The 21,567-nt window shown below is 42.2% G+C and overlaps 1 pseudogene; it reads left to right on the forward strand.

Moving 5' to 3' along the window:
* The window catches only part of LOC118935672 (ADAMTS-like protein 3), a 99,831-nt pseudogene that overhangs the window by 29,466 nt on the left and 48,798 nt on the right, over positions 1 to 21,567 (forward strand).

Genomic DNA, 21,567 nt, shown 5'->3' on the forward strand with positions numbered 1-21,567 from the left:
GCTTCAGAACCAGAAGCCCAAGATCCTGTTCTCTTTTTCCCCCGCAGTAAGTCATTCAAAGTCATTTACATTGTTTTCTCTTTGCAACCCGCAGGGCGCCAGGAAGCCATAGCAGTGTGCTTGCACACCCAGACCCAGCAGACAGTCAATGACACCTTGTGTGATACAGCCCACCATCCTCCAACAATGAGCTGAGCCTGTAACACAGATCCCTGCCCGCCCAGGTGCGTGCCGTCTTGTGCTCCCAGAACACACTGTGTCTGATGACAACTCTCTCTTCTGCCAAGAAATGCATGTGTGTGTAGACTTGCTGGTTCAACCAAGACTCGCCTACCTCAGAGTTCTCTCTTCTCTTCCCAAATCACGCTCTGACCAGATTCTTGCTTGTGCACACAAATACTGCCCTGTGGACCTTTGTTTGTACCCAGTATGAGTGAACACAAACTGGCCTGCTGCTGGGAAAACCGTGAGGTCAGCAGTTCTGTTCTCTTTCTCTGATCTGTCTCCTCAAGGGCACTTGTTTGCCTAAATTTGCATCAAAGAGCACAAGATCTGACGTGGAGAGGCCCTGGGTCACGGTAGATACTTAATGAATGACCATGTTCCCTCCTGTTTGTTAGCTAGAATTTATCCCAGTATGTCATTACACTTCCGACTGACTTGCCTTAGATCTCAGCATTGGGGGTATGACGTTACAGGCCCCAAAGAATGGCAAAGTTGACTTATTTTGGTCTCCTAGGTCCAAAAGGTTGACCTTAAAAGTTAATCTGTTTCCTTGCTTAACTATAAGACCTTGGGGAATTTTACCAGAAGGGAGGGTAGGTTTTCCCCGTGTCCCCTTAGCCCTGGGTGTTGCCGGCCACAGAATTATAACTCAGCATCACTAGGTTCTCACATAAGACCTTCCAGAACCTGCGCCCTGCCTTTCCCTTCTTCTCTCCTTTACCTGTATTGCCTTCAGCACTTTTCTATGATTAGAATCAGTTGCCAAAAATTTAGAGTCTATTCCCCATCACCCCCTGCCTCTTGACAGTTACATCCTCCCATTGAATGAAGTACCTTTATTGGCTGATGGCAAGTTTTGCTATTTTTAGGAATCTCCGTAATTGAGGATGCTTATCACGCCTCCCTGCCGTACTGGAGTAAGGACAGGTCCGCTTTATGTTTATTTAGGACATAATTTGCGCCTCTGGAATTCTCGTGTTCCATCTGATTTTGATTCCATGAAAAGAGTTGGCTGTGATGTAAAAACTCCTGCCTTTTGGTGTGAGGGTAGGGATCACCCAAGTGAGTCCTGCCTGGAAATCCAGCCCTGGAGACGGGCCCTTGCCTGCTGACTCTCACCCTCCATCCTGGACAATCTCGGGAGAGGCAGGTCCCATGGGCACCCATCCTTGGCTAGAGCACCCCTACGGCGAGCCAGGCCGTGGTTCATAGCCTTTACAGTATTCCTGACTTCAGTTGTGTGCTAAGGAGATACAGGCACACCTCGTTTTATTGCACTTTATTGAACTTTGCAAGTACTGAGTTTTTTTTCAAATCGATGGTTTGTGGCAGCTTGGCTCTGAGCAAGAGCAGTAAGACCTTCCAGAACTGCCCCCAGCTGGTGGCAGCACCATTTTTCCAACAGCAGTTGCTCACTTCATGTTTCTGTGTCATATTTTGGCAATTCTGGTAATATTTCAAACATTTTCATTCTTATATTTATGGTGTCTTTGGTCAGTGATTAGGATTCTTTAGAAGTTCAGAGGATGGTTAGCATTGTTTAACAATAAGATATGTTTAAATTAAGGTATGTACACTGTTTTTTTTAAGACATACTGCTATTGCACACGTAATGTACTACCGTATAGGGTAAATGTAACTATTATGTGCACTGGGAGACCAGAAGACTCAGTGGACTCACTTTATTGGGGTGTTTGCTTTATTGCAGTGCTCTAGAACTGAACTCTCAATATCTCTGGGGCGTATCTGTGCCAGGAGCTTCCCGGCTTGTGTCAGAGCCACGGTGACGTGCTTGGCTGAGATGAAGCCGCAAAGACCTGCAGGCTGACTCTGGTGGACCAGGCACAGAAACAGCCTAGGGAAGTTGCTCCCCCAGGACCCCTGCCCTGGCATACTGCTTTCCAGAGCGGTCCACAGCGGGATGCTCGCAGAGGCCCACGGGAGAGACAGTCCAGGAGGGGGTTTGGGAAGGTTTGGTCTGACTCCGGGTGGGATGCCCACTTTGTTAGGTGTGTTCAGAGTGTTCCAAGAACATCCGGTATGGGGAGGAGAGCCGGACGTACCACGTGGGACGTCCTCTTTATCCTTAGGGAAGTGGCAGCTATGCAGTGTGTAAGCCTTAGTCACCCAAGTTACTTATCTAGGTTTCTTGGGCTTTTTCTTATTCTAACATTGGAACCACTGACTCAGACTTTTTGGAAAAGCCAGCTTTTCTGTTTTCCTTCTCTGCCACATCCCTCCCCTGAGGCTACACAGATGGGAAGTGATGACTACCTGTCTGAACTGGGGTAAGGGATGGGAGGATATGCAGGGAGGGGAAGAAACAGAATTCACTGCTTCAGCATGCTGGAATCAGGCGCTGCGTCCCCTTTCTCTGTATTAGCCGGCACTCTCTGGAACAGTAACCATAGAAGGAAAGTATTTGAAATTTGTACCAACTTTAAATGGTGACCACGGTTTGGTCAAGCATGAAATTCTCATAGCCATAAACAAAGAAGACTAAAAAGAAAATATTACCCCAAAATTTGAGGTGTATTTTATTTCTAGATTCAAACCATACTCCATATCAGCATAAAGCTAGTCTTCACCACCCTACTGTCTTGTATTTCTAGCCCAAGCCATTGGCAAAGGAGGATATTGGCAAAAGCATATCAGATGACACACAGAAAATGAAAACAGATGGCAGCATGGAAGACGCTTGCAGTGAGAGGGACTTGCGGGTCTCAAGGTTCAGAGGGGCTGAGAACAGAACTCAGTTTTGTTGGCTAAAAATAACCCTGTTGTGATCTTACTCCACGAGTGAAGACAGCCATAATGTGTCTTCATATGATTTCTTCAGGGAAAAAAAAAATGAAAATACAAAACAGTTCATTCCCTCTCTAAAAATGAGTGTACACACTTGTAATTACAACCTAAATTACATTCAATATAAGATAGTAACTTGATTTCTTAATTTTTAGTTTGATTTTTCATAACCAAGTCCGAGTCAAACATTCTTCCCACTATTTATGATAGGATCTGAGTCCCTTCTTAGAGGGGGATTCATACCAAGTGGCTTTTTCAGGTTTCAGTTATCCTCCGAAATCACAGACGGGGCACTCCTGACGACTTCCGTCACGATGTTCTGTAAATCTGTCCTATCCGTTCCTCACTGCCGCTGCCTTAATTCAGATGTGTTTTGCCTGAACTGTTTGAAGAGGATCTAAATACACTCCTGCCTTTTATGTTTCCACTCTGGCCCATGTGCACATGTGTTGCTATGAAAGATCTTTCTAAACTGTAGAGTGACTGTGGGAACCTCCCACGTAAACCCTTCAGTGACTTTGCTTTCCTTGCAGATTAAAATCCACCTTCTTTTTTTGGCGTGTGCACTGGTTTCCTGGGCTGCTGTGGCAAAGCACCACAACCTGGGGGCTTAAGCAACAGAAACTGCCTACCTCCCAGTTCTGGAGGCTGGAAGGCCAGAGGCCCCGTGAGGGCAGGGCTGGGGCGCCTGTTCCCTGCCTCTCTCCTAGCTCCGGGTGGCCCCAGACCCCCTTGGCTTGTGGGTGATGCCCTCCCTGTGTTTGGATGCTGCCGCCCTTCTGTGTGTCTGTGTCCAAATTCCCCGTTTCATAAGGACACTGCTTGTAATAGATCAGGGCTCACACCCTAAAGACCTCATCCAAGTGTGGTCACAAACAACCTGTTTCTAAATAGTCATATTTATAGATACCAGGATTCAGGACCTCAGCATCTTTGGGGGAAACAATTCAATCCGTAAGAGCATATAAAGTCCTTTGAGCCTAGTTTAGGTTCTTGAACCACTTTGCCTGTCAGTACCTGCCTCTCTCCCCACCCCCCACCCCCACACACCCGGAGGACCTGGCACAGCAGCCATAGGAGATTTGCGTGGTGACCGATGCTTGGGCTGTCTATGCCTTCAGACCTTTTCACACACTGTGGCCTCCACCTGGAACCCTTCTCTCCCATGCAGTAAGTTAGTTCTCCCCTGTAGAAGTCATCATTGGCTCACTGCTGAAGCATAATAAGAACCTAACCTGAGACACTTGATAGGGAAACACAGTGGTCAGAAGAGAGCCGGGAATGGGTCAGGGTCAGGGGCAGCACTCCATGTCTACCCCTCTCAAGGAATTTCAGACAAGCCCCTTAGCTCTGGACCTACCTTCTTAATCTGAATGATGATGAAAACTGCTAGACTTTATGATCTCCGAAGTCCCTCTTAGCTCCAGTCCTTCCTTGTTGAGCCGCACTTTCAAGTTGCATTTTTCACTCAAATCTCCAGAACTCTGCCTAGCCTTTTTGCAATAATCCTCCTGCCTATTCATGAGCAGTTTGAGATGCTCAGGGTTTGTTTCAGTGCTAAGAGCAACAGCCTTTGCTTGGCCTGCCCAGGATGTCAAGGCAGGGTTGAGGCTAATGTATAGTGCTGTCTTCCTTTGCTCTCCAAATCACAGCAAGGTTTAGCATAAGTCTAGAAACTGTCTGGTGAGGTGTGCTGAGGGCTTCATGCTGTTTTATTTGTGCACTGGCCCGTGTGCAGTGTTCCCTTCCCCATGTCACTGTGCCTCAGCAAGGCCCGTCACCTTCTCCAGCAGCGCCTGGCCCATGGAGCTTCCAAGCTAGGAATGACAGCACACACTGTGTCCTGGCCGCTTTGCAGAATTAGGAGTCTGTTTTTCTTTTATGTGATGGAAAATACTGTTCCTCATTTCAAAATTGCAGATTTAATAAACTTTTTGAAGGTTGAGAGTTATGTTGGAAAAAACCCAGCAGAGACAGAGCTGATGCCAAAATAAAGGTAAGTTTGCAAAAATGTTTTAGGTTCTAGGAACCAGTGGTATAGGAATCACAGGAATAGGGTATTGCACAATATTTTCCACATAAAGATTTACTGATTCCAAGGGCAATAGCAATAAAATATCACCCCAGGGGGAAACTTACCACTGAGATTGGTCAGGACAGTTGCTGGATCTTTATTTACCCAGAGGAAAATGGATCTGATGTATTAGCGTGGACTCTGCAAGGTAGGGTGGTGCATTTTTATTTGCTCTTATGGCGTTGCTCCCCTTACCCTACAACTGCCGAGTGTCTTCTATTCATGGAGTTCGCTTTTTCCAGGAGAAAGCAGCAGCTGATAGAAACAGGCATGGTTACATAATGGTTCCACTAGTCTGAGGAGAGCTTTCTCCTCTGGCAGGATTTAACACTGTCGGGCAGGAAGTAGGAAAGTAAGAGGCAAGACTGATGTGTTTCTATACCAACTTGTTCCCTAGTTCTTGAATTTTAAAAAATTCTTTATTTAGTCCATTGTCTGTTAATGAGAAATTGTTACCCACTTCTTGAATAAAAATGGCTCCATTTCTAGTCACATGTACCTATAATTGATTCTTCTAGCTATATACTTTCTCAAAAGATGATCATCCTAAAATCATTTAAAATAAATTACATATTTAAGCTGCTTATTGTTTTTTAGTGAAACAAAAGTCATGTATTATTTACCTATGTAGTCCAGTTGTCATTAATATATGGCTTAGATATCTATGGTTAGTGATTCCCCTCATCTCTAAAGCTACTGGAAACTTAGATAGGATCAATTATAATCTAACTAACTAATAAGCTTCCGATTAAGATGGTATTTTAATTTCTTATCCTGCTCCAAATACAGATCAATGATAGATACAGGATGAGAACAGGGAAATTGAAACAACATACCCAGGGCAAAATTATGAAGACAACTGCCTGGGCTAGGAAAGGAATGGAGGTGTGAAGTGGTGGGTGGGACTGGACCTGTGGGCCTGAGACCCCAGAGCAGTTGGGGTGAATGAGAATTCAGTTCCTTTGGAGCCGTAGGGACTGAACATCTTTCATTTGATTCATTAGAAAGGACCCAGGTTCACTGCTTCCTTGTGAATGGATGCGCAAAAAGGCTGTTGCTGATCACAAGCTGAAGCCACTGTATCTCTGAGGCCACTCACCCAGGGAAGTGGAGGACAGACACAGAGAGACCCTGTGACCGAATGTAGCCCCAGATTACCTGTTAGCTCAGTGACTGGATCTTCATTGTCCTCACAGTGCTTCTCTGCCATGTTGTCCACATGAGATCTGTTTCTAGACTGGAGACTGGAGAGCTAGAGGGAGGCAAACGAAAGTAGACAGGGAGGGTTAAGAGATGGGGGAAAGGATAAAGGGAGGTGGAGACAAGAGCCTCCTTTCAAATTGAGCCTGCAAAATGAAATGCCAAAGCACATGAAGAAATCTAATACTAATGAAGATAGCCAACAGATTCAATAATCGAAAGATGAATTTACTCCAGGTGAAATTAAAATACAAAACAATCTGAAAAAGACTACATGTTATTAGGATCTTTGGTGATGCAAGTTGATAAATAATATCCATATAAAGAACTAGAAATTGTGAAACATAAATAGCAGGAATGAAGTAAGAATAGGAGGGTATTAAAAAAGAACCAGTAGAAAACCTAGAAGTTTTAAAAGTCAGTGAAATAAAAGAATAGTCTGTAGACAATTAGAGAAAGAACTGGTGACTTGAATAAAGTGCTGGAGAAGCTGAATGAATGAAACAGAAAGTTGGAGATTGGGGGAAAAGTAAAGGAAATTAAGAAATAGGAAGGTAACAGCGGAGAAATAAGTATGAAACTATTTACAAAAACTTAAAAAAATATATCTACTCCAAGTATCAAGAGAAATAAATGAAAATAAATCCCCGCTTAGAAACATAATAGTGAAACTATAGAAAATCAAGAAAGATGAGAAAATCTTAAAAGCTACAAGACATGAAAGACATATTATCTACAAACAGTAACAACTGGAATGTCCAGAAAACAAAGCAATAGCATCCTTAGAGGAGGAGTAGGGGAAATCGTGATCAGCCTAGAGCTTAATTTGTTAAACTGTTATATCAAGTTTATGAACATGAATGCCTGTTTTTAGCCATGAAATAAACAAGATATCCTGAGCCCTTCTGCTAAAATATTTAGAAACACTAGCTATTCATGTAAAAACCACTTGAAATCAAGAACTATGCTTGAAGGAAGTAAAAGGAATCCACAGAAAACAGAGAAAAGCACGAGTCTAGAGTGGTAACCTCATATTAAAGTCAGTGCCTCCATAGGGGACAGTTGCCAATCCCAGGAATCCTGACCTTTTGGCTCTAACAGTTTTTTTACTGGCAACAGACAGCTCCTTGAACCTGCAGACATTAAAGAGTGGAACGGAGATTCCCCATATAAAGCCAGGACCTACCTCAGTGAAAAATCAAATTAGAAAAAAAATCTGCCCAGAACAACAGATTGCAAGGAAAATGATCTCTTTTCGAGTAACCCGGATTTGCTGTTCCATGGGGAAACCTCCCAGCTTTGTTTATTCTTTGCTCTTGAGCTAGTTAATATTTCCAGGGAGGATTTCTTCAGTCTTTTGCCTGAGAGTAAGAAGGGGTAGAATCCAGGTAGTGTTTTCTGTGAGCCAAGGCAGGGAAGAGGTCTGGTGGTCCCACCAGACAATATGTAGACCCTCACTTAACCCCTGTTTTCAGGGTAGTCCCCCACTTTTTGCTATTCCTCAAGTCTGTAAGGAAACCCCAGTCTTCTGGGCTTGGGAGAATAAATCCCCTACATGTCCAGGATAGACAAAGGGATTTCAAGTTTATATAGATTTTCAAAGAACCTATTTAGCTTCAGCTGTATCCCACTTTTAGAAGTGTTTTGTATCTGATCCTTTTCTGGATTCTTGCTTCTGGACTTTCTCAACTATCAGCTTAGTTTTCGTATTTCTCCAGGCTATTAAATTAGTCACCACTTCTCCATCTTCTCTCCATCTCACAAAACGTTTCAACTGCATCTCTCACAGTCTCGTTGTCTTTGTGGATATATGTCTTTGTTTAATCCCCTTACTGTCTTTTTAGTGGGTATTGTTTTGGGTGAGGGTGGAAAGGAACAGAAGTAAGTGTGTGGAATCACTGATATTTCCTGGATCGCTTTTAGCCCCTGGGAATAACACACCTACACACACAGACACACACAGACACACACAGTTATATTAAACATTTTTTTCAGACTCTGATGATAAAATGAGTGTAATGTTGAAATCTACTGTGGGAAGTAAGGGCTATGCAAATATTGCTATTGTTATTTCTATTTCCTTAGGAGAGAATTCTCTCATCTGTTGAGTGTGTTTGCTGTCTTTCATGTCATTAAATTTTTTTTCTTTCTTTGGACCAGTTGGTTTCTGAGCCCATATTGAATGGGAGTTATGTGTTCCTATTTGGAACTTTTGTGTTGACTTGTACAAATACCTCTCCCCACAATCCTCAGATCAGAACCAGGTCTCCCATCACTTCTTTTGGCTTTGGGGGAATTGTTGCAGAACCCCTCCCACAATTGTATGATAGCTTAGTTCAACAACCAGGCTGAAGGTTACCTCCATTCTTTCATGTCATCCCAGGCAGCTGACAAACTCCAGCCACATACAGGCCCCAGTTGAAACTCCTGTTTTCCTAGAAATGAGTTCAGTGTCAGTCACCCACCTCACCATGGTGCCATTTGTTTAAATTCCTGGTACAAATTGAACTCCTGGCTGACATTGCAAATTTCCAATCCTGGCATCCAGTAAGCCTGGAGAACTTCAGTCCACGTCAGCACCATTTCTTTTTGATTTCTGGTTTACTGAGATGCTGATTTTTTTTGTTTGTTTTAATGGGAGAATGTCTTTACCCTTATGTCTTGAATTATTATTGATACTTTTTTGAAACAGAGGGGAACTATGATATCTTGCTCTCTTCCTCTGCTCCCCCCTCCCTCCACTTGCGTTTTGGTAGCTTACTTTTGTCAGAAAATTTTTAATCATGAAACATCTGTTGAAATTTGTTAAATGTTTTTTTCACCTCTGTTGAAATGATCACATGATTTCTTTCCTGTATTTTGTTAAAGTCATAAATACCAATTAAATTTCCAAGGTTGAACCAGCTTTGCCTCTCTTAAATAACCCCTACTTGGTCATGATGTAATATTCTTTTTATATATCACCTCATCGCTAATATTTTGTTTAGGATTTTTACATATGTGTTTCTGAGTGACACTGACTTAAATTAATTGGGAAGTTTTACCTTTACTTATATTTTCTGGGGAGTATATGTAACGTTGAACTTTTTTATGCCTTAAATATTTAGTAGAACTTCGTCAGGAAAGCCATCTGACACTGGACTTTATTTTTTTAAATATTTTAAGTTACACATTTAAGAGGGAGAGGACTATTCAGATTCCTCTCCATTTTTGTGTTAGTTTTGGTTAGTTTTGTAGGAATATTTTCAGTTCATTTAAATCTTAAAATTTATTGTTGACGTAATGACAGTACATTTTTGATATAATGTTTTCGTCTACAGATATTATATTCTTATTATTTTTAATGCCTTTGAGATCCTCCCTTAAATTCCTGAAGTTGGTAAATTGTGTATTCTCTTTTTTGTTCTTCCTATTTCACCATAAATTTATCAATTTTGTTAGTCTTTTGAAGTGTCAACTTTTGTTTTTGTATATCTGTTCTCATCTTGTTTTCTCTCTTCTCTCTTTGGTTTAATTTGCTGGTCTTTTTTTAACTTCTTGAAATAAATACTTAGATTATGATTATTTTCCACCTTTCTTTCTTTTTAACATATTCATTAAAGGCTATTGATTTCCTTCTGATCATGAGGGAGAGAGCTCTCTGGTTTCTCTTCCTGTAAGGGCCCCTCCCCAAATTCCTATGTAGAATTCCCAACCTCCAGTGTGATGGTGTGCAGACATTAGGGCTGTTAGAGGTAATCAGAGTTACATGAGGGCATGAGGGTTTAATCCTTTTTTTAAAACCTTTTAAAATAACATTTTATTACACATCCTTCCATTTTTCTTGTATCTAACAGCTCATACTTCATTCCTTTTTATGCTTTTTATCCAGGCTTCATACTTGTATGCTTTCCATATCTTCACTGTGAACTTTTGCCTTCATAAGTAAAAATTTTACTCTTTTGTCCTATTATATTTGTCTTGAATCCTACCTTTTATTTCTCATTTTTCCGCTTATTTACACAAGCAAAACATTTTTATTCTAGAAAATCAGACATCAGAAAAACTGGAAGTCACCTTAAGGTAAACACTAACTTTTTTTTTTTTTTTAATAATTATTTTTTATTGAAGGGTAGTTGACACACAGTATTACATTACATGAGTTTCAAGTGTACAACACAGTGGTAGAACATTTATATACATAATTCTAGGTTCCAGCTATCACGCTACCAGGCTGTTACAATATCTTGACTATATTCCTTATGCTATACATTACATCCCGGTTACTAATTTATTTTACCATTGGAAGTCTGTCCTTTTTTTTTTTTTTTTTTTTTTTTTTGTGAGGGCATCTCTCATATTTATTGATCAAATGGTTGTTCACGACAATAAAATTCTGTATAGGGGAGTCAATGCTCAATGCACAATCATTATTCCACCCCAAGCCTAATTTTTGTCAGTCTCCAATCTTCTGAGGCATAACAAACAAGTTCTTACATGGAGAACAAATTCTTACATAATGAATAAGTTACATAGTGAACAGTACAAGGGCAGTCATCACAGAAACTTTCGGTTTTGCTCATGCATTATGAACTATAAACAGTCAGTTCAAATATGAATACTCATTTGGTTTTTATACTTGATTTATATGTGGATACCACATTTCTCTCTTTATTATTATTATTTTTAATAAAATGCTGAAGTGGTAGGTAGATACAAGATAAAGGTAGAAAACATAGTTTAGTGTTGTAAGAGAGCACATGTAGATGATCAGGTGTGTGCCTGTAGACTATGTGTTAATCCAAGCTAGACCAGGGCAATAAAACATCCACGTATGCAGAAGATTTCTCTCAGAACGGGGGGGTGAGGTTCTAAGCCTCACCTCTGTTGATCCCCAATTTCTCACCTGATGGCCCCCCTGCGACTGTGCCTGTCTTAGGTTGTTCCTCCCTTGAGGAATCTTACCCGTCTCTGGCTAACCAGTCATCTTCCGGGGCCATACAGGGAAATGTGAAGTTGGTAAGTGAGAGAGAAGCCTTATTGTTTGAAAAAGTTAGCTTTTTACTTCTTTGCATATTTATGCCCTGTGGCTTCTATGCCCAGCATTTGTCTTGAGGTATCTTTACCACTTGGAAGAATTATGATACTCGGTAAATTTGATATGAGGCACGAATTCTATTTAAGGGTTGTAATTAGGAAGGAAGAAGAAAAGCTATAGAAGTAGCAGGCAGAAGAAAACATGGGAAGATTGATTATTTCTTTGATATATCTTCTTGTAGAGTAACTTCAGCATGTATAGGTTTTAAGCTTCTACTTAAATTGCACACACACATTAACATAATAGGAGTATAGTTACATAACCAAAGCATATCTGTAATTACCAGCCATCTGCAGTGAAACCAAGAAAACCAGTTAGGCACCTTAGGCATTTGTGTAAACTTATCTATGATATGGTGGATATTGTCCAACTGAACTTGAACAGTCTGAGAGAAATCAGACAAATTAAAACAACCCATTCCTGGGGACTGTTCACATGCCATATGTTCTTTTAACAATAAATAGTTTGTAGTTGTAAGACTTTGGAGCGCTACAATTTGCACTTCTCCAAATTCTTGGTTGAGTTCCAACAGTATAGATCCAGTCCAATTTTGTTGTTTTACTGTATGCACAGGCCAGCTTAGATATCTCCTTCCTCATTCCCATGGCAGGTCCAGGAACTGGTGGGATGAGTGCATCTACAGCTGTAGCAGTGCGTGGATCTTTGTTGGGGTTTTTTGATGATCATCTTCTGGCATGAGTCTTCCAGAGGGTGCAGATGTTGGAAGTTCTTTTTCATATCGTATCTTAGTTCATTTTCGGGGTAGCCCAATTAGGCTTTGATCCTCTGTATAAACACAAACAGACCCTTTGCCTACACTTTTATATGCCCTTTATACCCTTGTGTAGAACTCGTTGGAGGTTACCACACAGGAACTGCCCTTTTTTTTTTTTTTTTTTTTTTGCTATCACTAATCTACACTTACATGACGAATATTATGTTTACTAGGCTCTCCCCTATACCAGGTCTCCCCTATAAACCCCTTTACAGTCACTGTCCATCAGCATAGCAAAATGTTGTAGAATCACTACTTGCCTTCTCTGTGTTATACAGCCCTCCCTTTTCTCCTACCCCCCCATGCATGTTCATCTTAATACCCCCCTACTTCTCCCCCCCTTATCCCTCCCTACCCACCCATCCTCCCCAGTCCCTTTCCCTTTGGTACCTGTTAGTCCATTCTTGAGTTCTGTGATTCTGCTGCTGTTTTGTTCCTTCAGTTTTTCCTTTGTTCTTATATTCCACAGATAAGTGAAATCATTTGGTATTTCTCTTTCTCCGCTTGGCTTGTTTCACTGAGCATAATACCCTCCAGCTCCATCCATGTTGCTGCAAATGGTTGGATTTGCCCTTTTCTTATAGCTGAGTAGTATTCCATTGTGTATATGTACCACATCTTCTTTATCCATTCATCTATTGATGGACATTTAGGTTGCTTCCAATTCTTGGCTATTGTAAATAGTGCTGCAATAAACATAGGGGTGCATCTGTCTTTCTCAAACTTGCTTGCTGCATTCTTAGGGTAAATTCCTAGGAGTGGAATTCCTGGGTCAAATGGTAAGTCTGTTTTGAGCATTTTGATGTACCTCCATACTGCTTTCCACAATGGTTGAACTAACTTACATTCCCACCAGCAGTGTAGGAGGGTTCCCCTTTCTCCACAGCCTCGCCAACATTTGTTGTTGTTTGTCTTTTGGATGGCAGCCATCCTTACTGGTGTGAGGTGATACCTCATTGTAGTTTTAATTTGCATTTCTCTGATAATTAGCGATGTGGAGCATCTTTTCATGTGTCTGTTGGCCATCTGTATTTCTTTTTTGGAGAACTGTCTGTTCAGTTCCTCTGCCCATTTTTTAATTGGGTTATTTGTTTTTTGTTTGTTGAGGCGTGAGAGCTCCTTATATATTCTGGACGTCAAGCCTTTATCGGATGTGTCATTTTCAAATATATTCTCCCATACTGTAGGGATCCTTCTTGTTCTATTGATGGTGTCTTTTGCTGTACAGAAGCTTTTCAGCTTAATATAGTCCCACTTACTCATTTTTGCTGTTGTTTTCCTTGCCCGGGGAGATATGTTCAAGAAGAGGTCACTCATGTTTATGTCTAAGAGGTTTTCGCCTATGTTTTCTTCCAGGAGTTTAATGGTTTCATGGCTTACATTCAGGTCTTTGATCCATTTTGAGTTTACTTTTGTATATGAGGTTAGACAATGGTCCAGTTTCATTCTCCTACATGTAGCTGTCCAGTTTTGCCAGCACCACCTGTTGAAGAGACTGTCATTTTGCCATTGTATGTCCATGGCTCCTTTATCAAATATTAATTGACCATATATGTCTGGGTTAATGTCTGGATTCTCTAGTCTGTTCCATTGGTCTGTGGCTCTGCTCTTGTGCCAGTACCAAATTGTCCTGATTACTACGGCTTTATAGTAGAGCTTGAAGTTGGGGAGTGAGATCCCCCCTACTTTATTCTTCTTTCTCAGGATTGCTTTGGCTATTCGGGGTCTTTGGTGTTTCCATATGAATTTTTGAATTATTTGTTCCAGTTCATTGAAGAATGTTGCTGGTAGTTTCATAGGGATTGCATCAAATCTGTATATTGCTTTGGGCAGGATGGCCATTTTAACGATATTAATTCTTCCTAGCCACGAGCATGGGATGAGTTTCCATCTGTTAGTGTCCCCTTTAATTTCTCTTAAGAGTGACTTGTAGTTTTCAGAGTATAAGTCTTTCACTTCTTTGGTTAGGTTTATTCCTAGGTATTTTATTTTTTTTGATGCAATTGTGAATGGAGTTGTTTTCCTGATTTCTCTCTCTGTTGGTTCATTGTTAGTATATAGGAAAGCCACAGATTTCTGTGTGTTGATTTTGTATCCTGCAACTTTGCTGTATTCCGATATCAGTTCTAGTAGTTTTGGGGTGGAGTCTTTAGGGTTTTTTATGTACAGTATCATGTCATCTGCAAATAGTGACAGTTTAACTTCTTCTTTACCAATCTGGATTCCTTGTATTTCTTTATTTTGTCTGATTGCCGTGGCTAGGACCTCCAGTACTATGTTAAATAACAGTGGAGAGAGTGGGCATCCCTGTCTAGTTCCCGATCTCAGAGGAAATGCTTTCAGCTTCTCGCTGTTCAATATAATGTTGGCTGTGGGTTTATCATAGATGGCCTTTATTATGTTGAGGTACTTGCCCTCTATTCCCATTTTGCTGAGAGTTTTTAACATGAATGGATGTTGAACTTTGTCAAATGCTTTTTCAGCATCTATGGAGATGATCATGTGGTTTTTGTCTTTCTTTTTGTTGATGTGGTGGATGATGTTGATGGACTTTCGAATGTTGTACCATCCTTGCATCCCTGGAATGAATCCCACTTGGTCATGGTGTATGATCCTTTTGATGTATTTTTGAATTCGGTTTGCTAATATTTTGTTGAGTATTTTTGCATCTACGTTCATCAGGGATATTGGTCTGTAGTTTTCTTTTTTGGTGGGGTCTTTGCCTGGTTTTGGTATTAGGGTGATGTTAGCTTCATAGAATGAGTTTGGGAGTATCCCCTCCTCCTCTATTTTTTGGAAAACTTTAAGGAGAATGGGTATTATGTCTTCCCTGTATGTCTGATAAAATTCCGAGGTAAATCCATCTGGCCCGGGGGTTTTGTTCTTTGGTAGTTTTTTGATTACCTCTTCAATTTCGTTGCTGGTAATTGGTCTGTTTAGATTTTCTGTTTCTTTCTGGGTCAATCTTGGAAGGTTATATTTTTCTAGGAAGTTGTCCATTTCTCCTAGGTTTCCCAGCTTGTTAGCATATAGGTTTTCATAGTATTCTCCAATAATTCTTTGCATTTCCGTGGGGTCCGTCGTGATTTTTCCTTTCTCGTTTCTGATACTGTTGATTTGTGTTGACTCTCTTTTCTTCTTAATAAGTCTGGCTAGAGGCTTATCTATTTTGTTTATTTTCTCGAAGAACCAGCTCTTGGTTTCATTGATTTTTGCTATTGTTTTATTCTTCTCAATTTTATTTATTTCTTCTCTGATCTTTATTATGTCCCTCCTTCTGCTGACCTTAGGCCTCATCTGTTCTTCTTTTTCCAATTTCGATAGTTGTGACATTAGACCATTCATTTGGGATTGCTCTTCCTTTTTTAAGTATGCTTGGATTGCTATATACTTTCCTCTTAAGACTGCTTTTGCTGTGTCCCACAGAAGTTGGGGCTTAGTGTTGTTGTTGTCATTTGTTTCCATATATTGCTGGATCTCCATTTTGATTTGGTCATTGATCCATTGATTATTTAGGAGCGTGTTGTTAAGCCTCCATGTGTTCGTGAGCCTCTTTGCTTTCTTTGTACAGTTTATTTCTAGTTTTATGCCTTTGTGGTCTGAAAAGTTGGTTGGTAGGATTTCAATCTTTTGGAATTTTCTGAGGCTCTTTTTGTGGCCTAGTATGTGGTCTATTCTGGAGAATGTTCCATGTGCACTTGAGAAGAATGTATATCCCGCTGCTTTTGGATGTAGAGTTCTATAGATGTCTATTAGGTCCATCTGCTCTACTGTGTTGTTCAGTGCTTCCGTGTCCTTACTTATTTTCTGCCCAGTGGATCTATCCTTTGGGGTGAGTGGTGTGTTGAAGTCTCCTAGAATGAATGTATTGCAGTCTATATCCCCCTTTAGTTCTGTTAGTATTTGTTTCACATATGCTGGTGCTCCTGTGTTGGGTGCATATATATTTAGAATGGTTATATCCTCTTGTTTGACTGAGCCCTTTATCATTATGTAGTGTCCTTCTTTATCTCTTGTTACTTTCTTTGTTTTGAAGTCTATTTTGTCTGATATTAGTACTGCAACCCCTGCTTTCTTCTCACTGTTGTTTGCTTGTAATATGTTTTTCCATCCCTTGACTTTTAGTCTGTACATGTCTTTGGGTTTGAGGTGAGTTTCTTGTAAGCAGCATATAGATGGGTCTTGCTTTTTTATCCATTCTGTTACTCTGTGTCTTTTGATTGGTGCATTCAACCCATTAACATTTAGGGTGACTATTGAAAGATATGTACTTATTGCCATTGCAGGCTTTAAATTCGTGGTTACCAAAGGTTCAAGGTTAGCCTCTTTAGTATCTTACTGCCTAACTTAGCTCGCTTATTGAGCTGTTATATACACTGTCTGGAGATTCTTTTCTTCTCTCCCTTCTTGTTCCTCCTCCTCGATTCTTTATATGTTGGGTGTTTTGTGCTGTGCTCTTTCTAGGAGTGCTCCCATCTAGAGCAGTCCCTGTAAGATGTTCTGTAGAGGTGGTTTGTGGAAAGCAAATTCCCTCAGCTTTTGTTTGTCTGGGAATTGTTTTATCCCACCATCATATTTGAATGATAGTCGTGCTGGATACAGTATCCTTGGTTCAAGTCCCTTCTGTTTCATTGTATTAAATATATCATGCCATTCTCTTCTGGCCTGTAGGGTTTCTGTTGAGAAATCTGACGTTAGCCTGATGGGTTTCCCTTTATAGGTGACCTTTTTCTCTCTAGCTGCCTTTAACACTCTTTCCTTGTCCTTGATCTTTGCCATTTTAATTATTATGTGTCTTGGTGTTGCCCTTCTTGGATCCTTTCTGTTGGGGGTTCTGTGTATTTCCGTGGTCTGTTTGATTACTTCCTCCCCCAGTGTGGGGAAGTTTTCAGCAATTATTTCTTCTAAGATACTTTCCATCTCTTTGCCTCTCTCTTCTTCTTCTGGGACCCCTATAATACGGATATTGCTCCTTTTAGATTGGTCACACAGTTCTCTTAATATTGTTTCATTCCTGGAGATCCTTTTGTCTCTCTCTATGTCAGCTTCCATGCGTTCCTGTTCTCTGATTTCAATTCCATCAATGGCCTCTTGCATTCTATCCATTCTGCTTATAAACCCTTCCAGAGTTTGTTTCATTTCTGCGATCTCCTTTCTGGCATCTGTGATCTCTTTCCGGACTTCATCCCATTTTTCTTGCGTATTTCTCTGCATCTCTGTCAGCATGTTTATGATTCTTATTTTGAATTCTTTGTCAGGAAGACTGGTTAGGTCTGTCTCCTTCTCTGGTGTTGTCTCTGTGATCTTTGTCGGCCTGTAGCTTTGCCTTTTCATGGTGGTAGGAATAGTCTGCAGAACTGGGACGAGTGACGGCTGGAAGGACTTCCTTTCTTGTTGGTTTGTGGCCCTCCTCTCCTGGGAGAACAGCGGCCTCTAGTGGCTTGTGCTGTGCAGCTGCGCGCAGACAGGGTTTCTGCTTCCTGCCCGGCTGCTATGGAGTTATTCTCCGCTGTTGCTGTGGGCGTGGCCTAGCTCGGGCAGCTACTCCAAAATGGTGGAGTCGCGTTGGAGCAGGAGCTGCTGGGAGGCTATTTATCTCCGTAAGGGGCCTCCCTGCTCCCTGCAGCCCAGGGGTTAGGGTGCCCAGAGATCCCGGATTCCCTACCTCTGGATTAAGTGGCCCGCCCTGCCCCTTTAAGACTTCCAAAAAGCACCCGCCAAAACAAAACAACGACCACAAAAAAAAACAAGAAAAAAAATTTTTTTAATTAAAAAAAAAAAAAATTTTTAATTAAAAAAAAAAAAGGTGGTCGTTCGTTTTTCTTTATTCTCCGGTGCCAGCCTCAGGCCTCTGCTCACCGGTCTTTCTGCCCTGTTTCCCTAATATTGGGGTCCCTGTCCCTTTAAGACTTCCAAAAAGCGCTCGCCAAAACAAAGCAGCAAAAAAGGAAAAAAAAAAAATGGTCGCGCGCTTTTCTTATGTCCTCTGTCGCCCAGCCTCCAGTGCCCGCTCACTGTTCTTGCTGCCCTGTTTTCCCAGTATCGAGCGCCCTGCACTCTGGCCCGGATGGCTGGGGCTGCGTGTTCGGCAGTCCTGGGCTCCGTCTCCCTCCCGCTCTGCCTGCTCTTCTCCCGCCGGGAGCTGGGGGGAGGGGCGCTCGGCTCCCGCGGTGCCGGGGCTTGTATCTTACCCCCTTCGCGAGGCACTGGGTTCTCTCAGGTGTGGATGTGGTCTGGATATTGTCCTGTGTCCTCTGGTCTTTATTCTAGGAAGGGTTGTCTTTGTTATATTTTCATAGATATATGTTGTTTTGGGAGGAGATTTCCGCTGCTCTACTCACGCCGCCATCTTCCGCCCCACCCTCAACACTAACTTTTTTAAAGTTAAACAAAACACTAATTTTTTTTCAAAGACTTGACTTTTTCTAACCATGACTGTTTATTAGAAGAAAAGTCAGGAAAAAGTACTGGCAAGAATAAAGAAAATAAAAATCTTTCACTTAGAAATCATCACTGTTAACATTTCAATGTATAATGATCTGGACATTTTTTTCTGCATGCATTTATATATAAATGCATAAAATAATATAATCATACTCTAAGGTATTGGATGGTCCATTTTCTAATAAAAATATATCATGAAGGTATTTCCATGTCAATAACTATGTACCTACTTTATTTTTTAAAGGCTACTGGCATTACGTTGTATGAATAGCCCATTATTTATTTGGCCTTTCATTGTTAAACATCTAGATAGTCTTCCATTTTGTAAAATTTAATTTATTTTTTTATTTTTTTCTATTACAAACTAACCCTGGAGTGAATATCCTTTCCATGGCAACTTAAGGCATTGTAAAATTGTTTCCCCATGATAAATCTCTGTGGTAACTAGTTAAAAATGAATGTTCACTAATAATTAAATATTTCCACAAATTAAAACAACCATAATGTGCAATTCTTCACCCAACAGATGGACAGAGACTTTTAAAAATTCTGTTGTCCAGGGTTGAAATGGATGTAGAATCTAGGCCCTCGCAGGTGCTCCTAGTGGGACTGCAAGTTGAGAGATTCGTCTTTGAAGAGAACTTGGAAATATGTGTCAGCAGCAGCCACCCTGGTTTTTCATTTTTACAAATGTTTCATGAGAAAACCTGATTTTTCCAAGACCTTACTGGAAAGGAATCACTTTATAGTATGTGTTGTAAATTCAATCCTAACATAAAAAATTTTTCTTAGGGATAGTCCAAAGAGTGAATCCAGGTGCCCTGAAATTTTCCTGAAGTGTGCTTTTAAGCATTTAAAAATTCTTTTGACAACTATATAAATCATCTTTGCCTTGGGGCTCTGTTCAAAACAAAAACCAAGATTTTATTATTGATATATGGTGGTAGGTTGGAGATAAATTTGCTTCTTTTTTACTCTGGACTTTCTCAAATGGGTAAAATCTTTAACCACTTTTCTGACATTTCATGTCTTTAAAACTTGTGTTCCTGTATTTTGATCCCATACATTGATGGGAATGCTGTATATGGGGTCTGTATATGGGGGGTGAGGTCTGGGAGCTCTGAGAACCTGAAGTGTCCGTGCTGTGACTGGTACGCGTGGCCTCGGGGGACAGTCACTTGCCCTGCTTGTCTTCGTACAGGTGGCACACCAGCCCTTGGGGGCCCTGCTCAGCCACCTGTGTTGTTGGAATCCAGACCCGAGACGTGTGCTGCCTGAACCCCGGCGAGTCCCCAGCCCCTCCTGCGGAATGCAGAGATGCAAAGCCCCACGCCTTACAGGCCTGCAATCAGTTTGATTGCCCTCCCAGCTGGCATATTGAGGAATGGCAGCAGGTACGGCACACTGCGGGCCCCAGGCATGACCACGAGCGCTCTCTGTTGCACTAACGTGCAGCAGGCCGGATCCTCTGACCCCCTCCTCCCGCCTTCTCAGTGTTCCGGGACATGTGGCAGGGGGACTCAGAACCCCGGCGAGTCACCTGCCGGCAGCTGTTAACAAATGGCAGCATTTTGAGTCTCTCAGATGAATGGTGCCCGGGACCCAAGGCATCTTCCCATAAATCCTGTGTGAGAACGGACTGCCCTCCACACCTAGCCTTGGGGGACTGGTCCAAGGTAAGGCCCGGCCCCACCTCTGCAGCCCCTTCTTTTGGCCTCTCCTGGCTTTCAGCCTCTAAACACTGCCTCCACGGGGTGAGAGCTGGGGCCCCTGGGAGGTGGGGAGGGCAGCCAGGGAGCCACATTTCAGGGGCCATGTGCTCCTCCCCAGGGCTGGGCGGGTGCCCTGGTCTGGGCCCCCAGGGACTCGTCTTCAGTTTGACTCAGTATTATTTAAACAGGACTCGCCACCTGCCTCCTAAACCAGACCCCATCACCCCCTTCTCTGGAACTGCCCAAGTCATACCCTCACAATCAGCGCGGTTCTCCTCCTCCCTGCATCGCCTGGGATGGAGTTATTAGCCCCGTCACTTCCACTCGGTGCCCCTCTGCATTCAATTGCTACCCGCCAGTTTTTCCCTTTAGCATCTCAAGCTCAGATTACTTGTGACAAGCCGAGTCCAGCACATCGTTTCCCTGCTGGCAGGATTTACCACAGTCCAGCGAAGATCCCTTATTTGTCAGGTGGGAAAAATTAAACCCAAATAAGTGAAGTACATGGCCTGAGCTCCTATGGCTGGCAAAGTGGGGGCACAATCTGTGCCTTTAAACTTTGTTCCAAGGGGTCCTGCACCCCCTGATCTCCCCACCTGTGTCCAAACCTCCTCGCACCCCAGTGTTCTCATCCTTGTGTCCACCAAGTCACCCACTTGTTCAGGATCTCCAGTGGCCGTATAGCCTGCAAAGCAAGTGTGAGTCCCTGGGGGCCCTGCAGGGCTTTCCTTCAACTATTGCCCCTTGCATTCTAGGCCTTTATTCTGCATCCAGTCCTGTGCTCCCGTCTTGCATGCTTGACACCGACAGGCTGAGGTTCTGGCACAGAATCAGAAGCAGGTAGTTGAGGCATGGGGTCAGAGGTCTGCAACCTCCAGTGGGGCTAGAGAGGAAATCTGACATCAGAAACAGTCTCCACAAATGAGAAGGGTCAGTACCTGATGTTGATGATCCTGAATCCTATGGTGCTGGGCTCACATCTGCCACTCTCATCTCATCCTACACCAGCCCTGGAAGTAGGCATTGTCTCCATTTCTGTAGATGGGGAAGCAGACGTACATTCAAGTTAATAACATCCCCAAGGGTAGAGCTAGGATTCAAACCTGGGGTTAGTGTGCAGGGTGTGTGGTCACTCATGTCCTTGATGCAGAAGCACAGGGTTTTGCACCAAACGGACTCGTGATGGACCCCAGCCTAATGCCTAAAACTGGTGTCCTTGTTCAAGACCCTTAATCTGTCTGAACCCCATTTTCCT

The sequence above is a fragment of the Manis pentadactyla genome, chromosome 7 (assembly GCF_030020395.1).
Source record: "Manis pentadactyla isolate mManPen7 chromosome 7, mManPen7.hap1, whole genome shotgun sequence".
Taxonomy (NCBI): Eukaryota; Metazoa; Chordata; class Mammalia; order Pholidota; family Manidae; genus Manis; species Manis pentadactyla.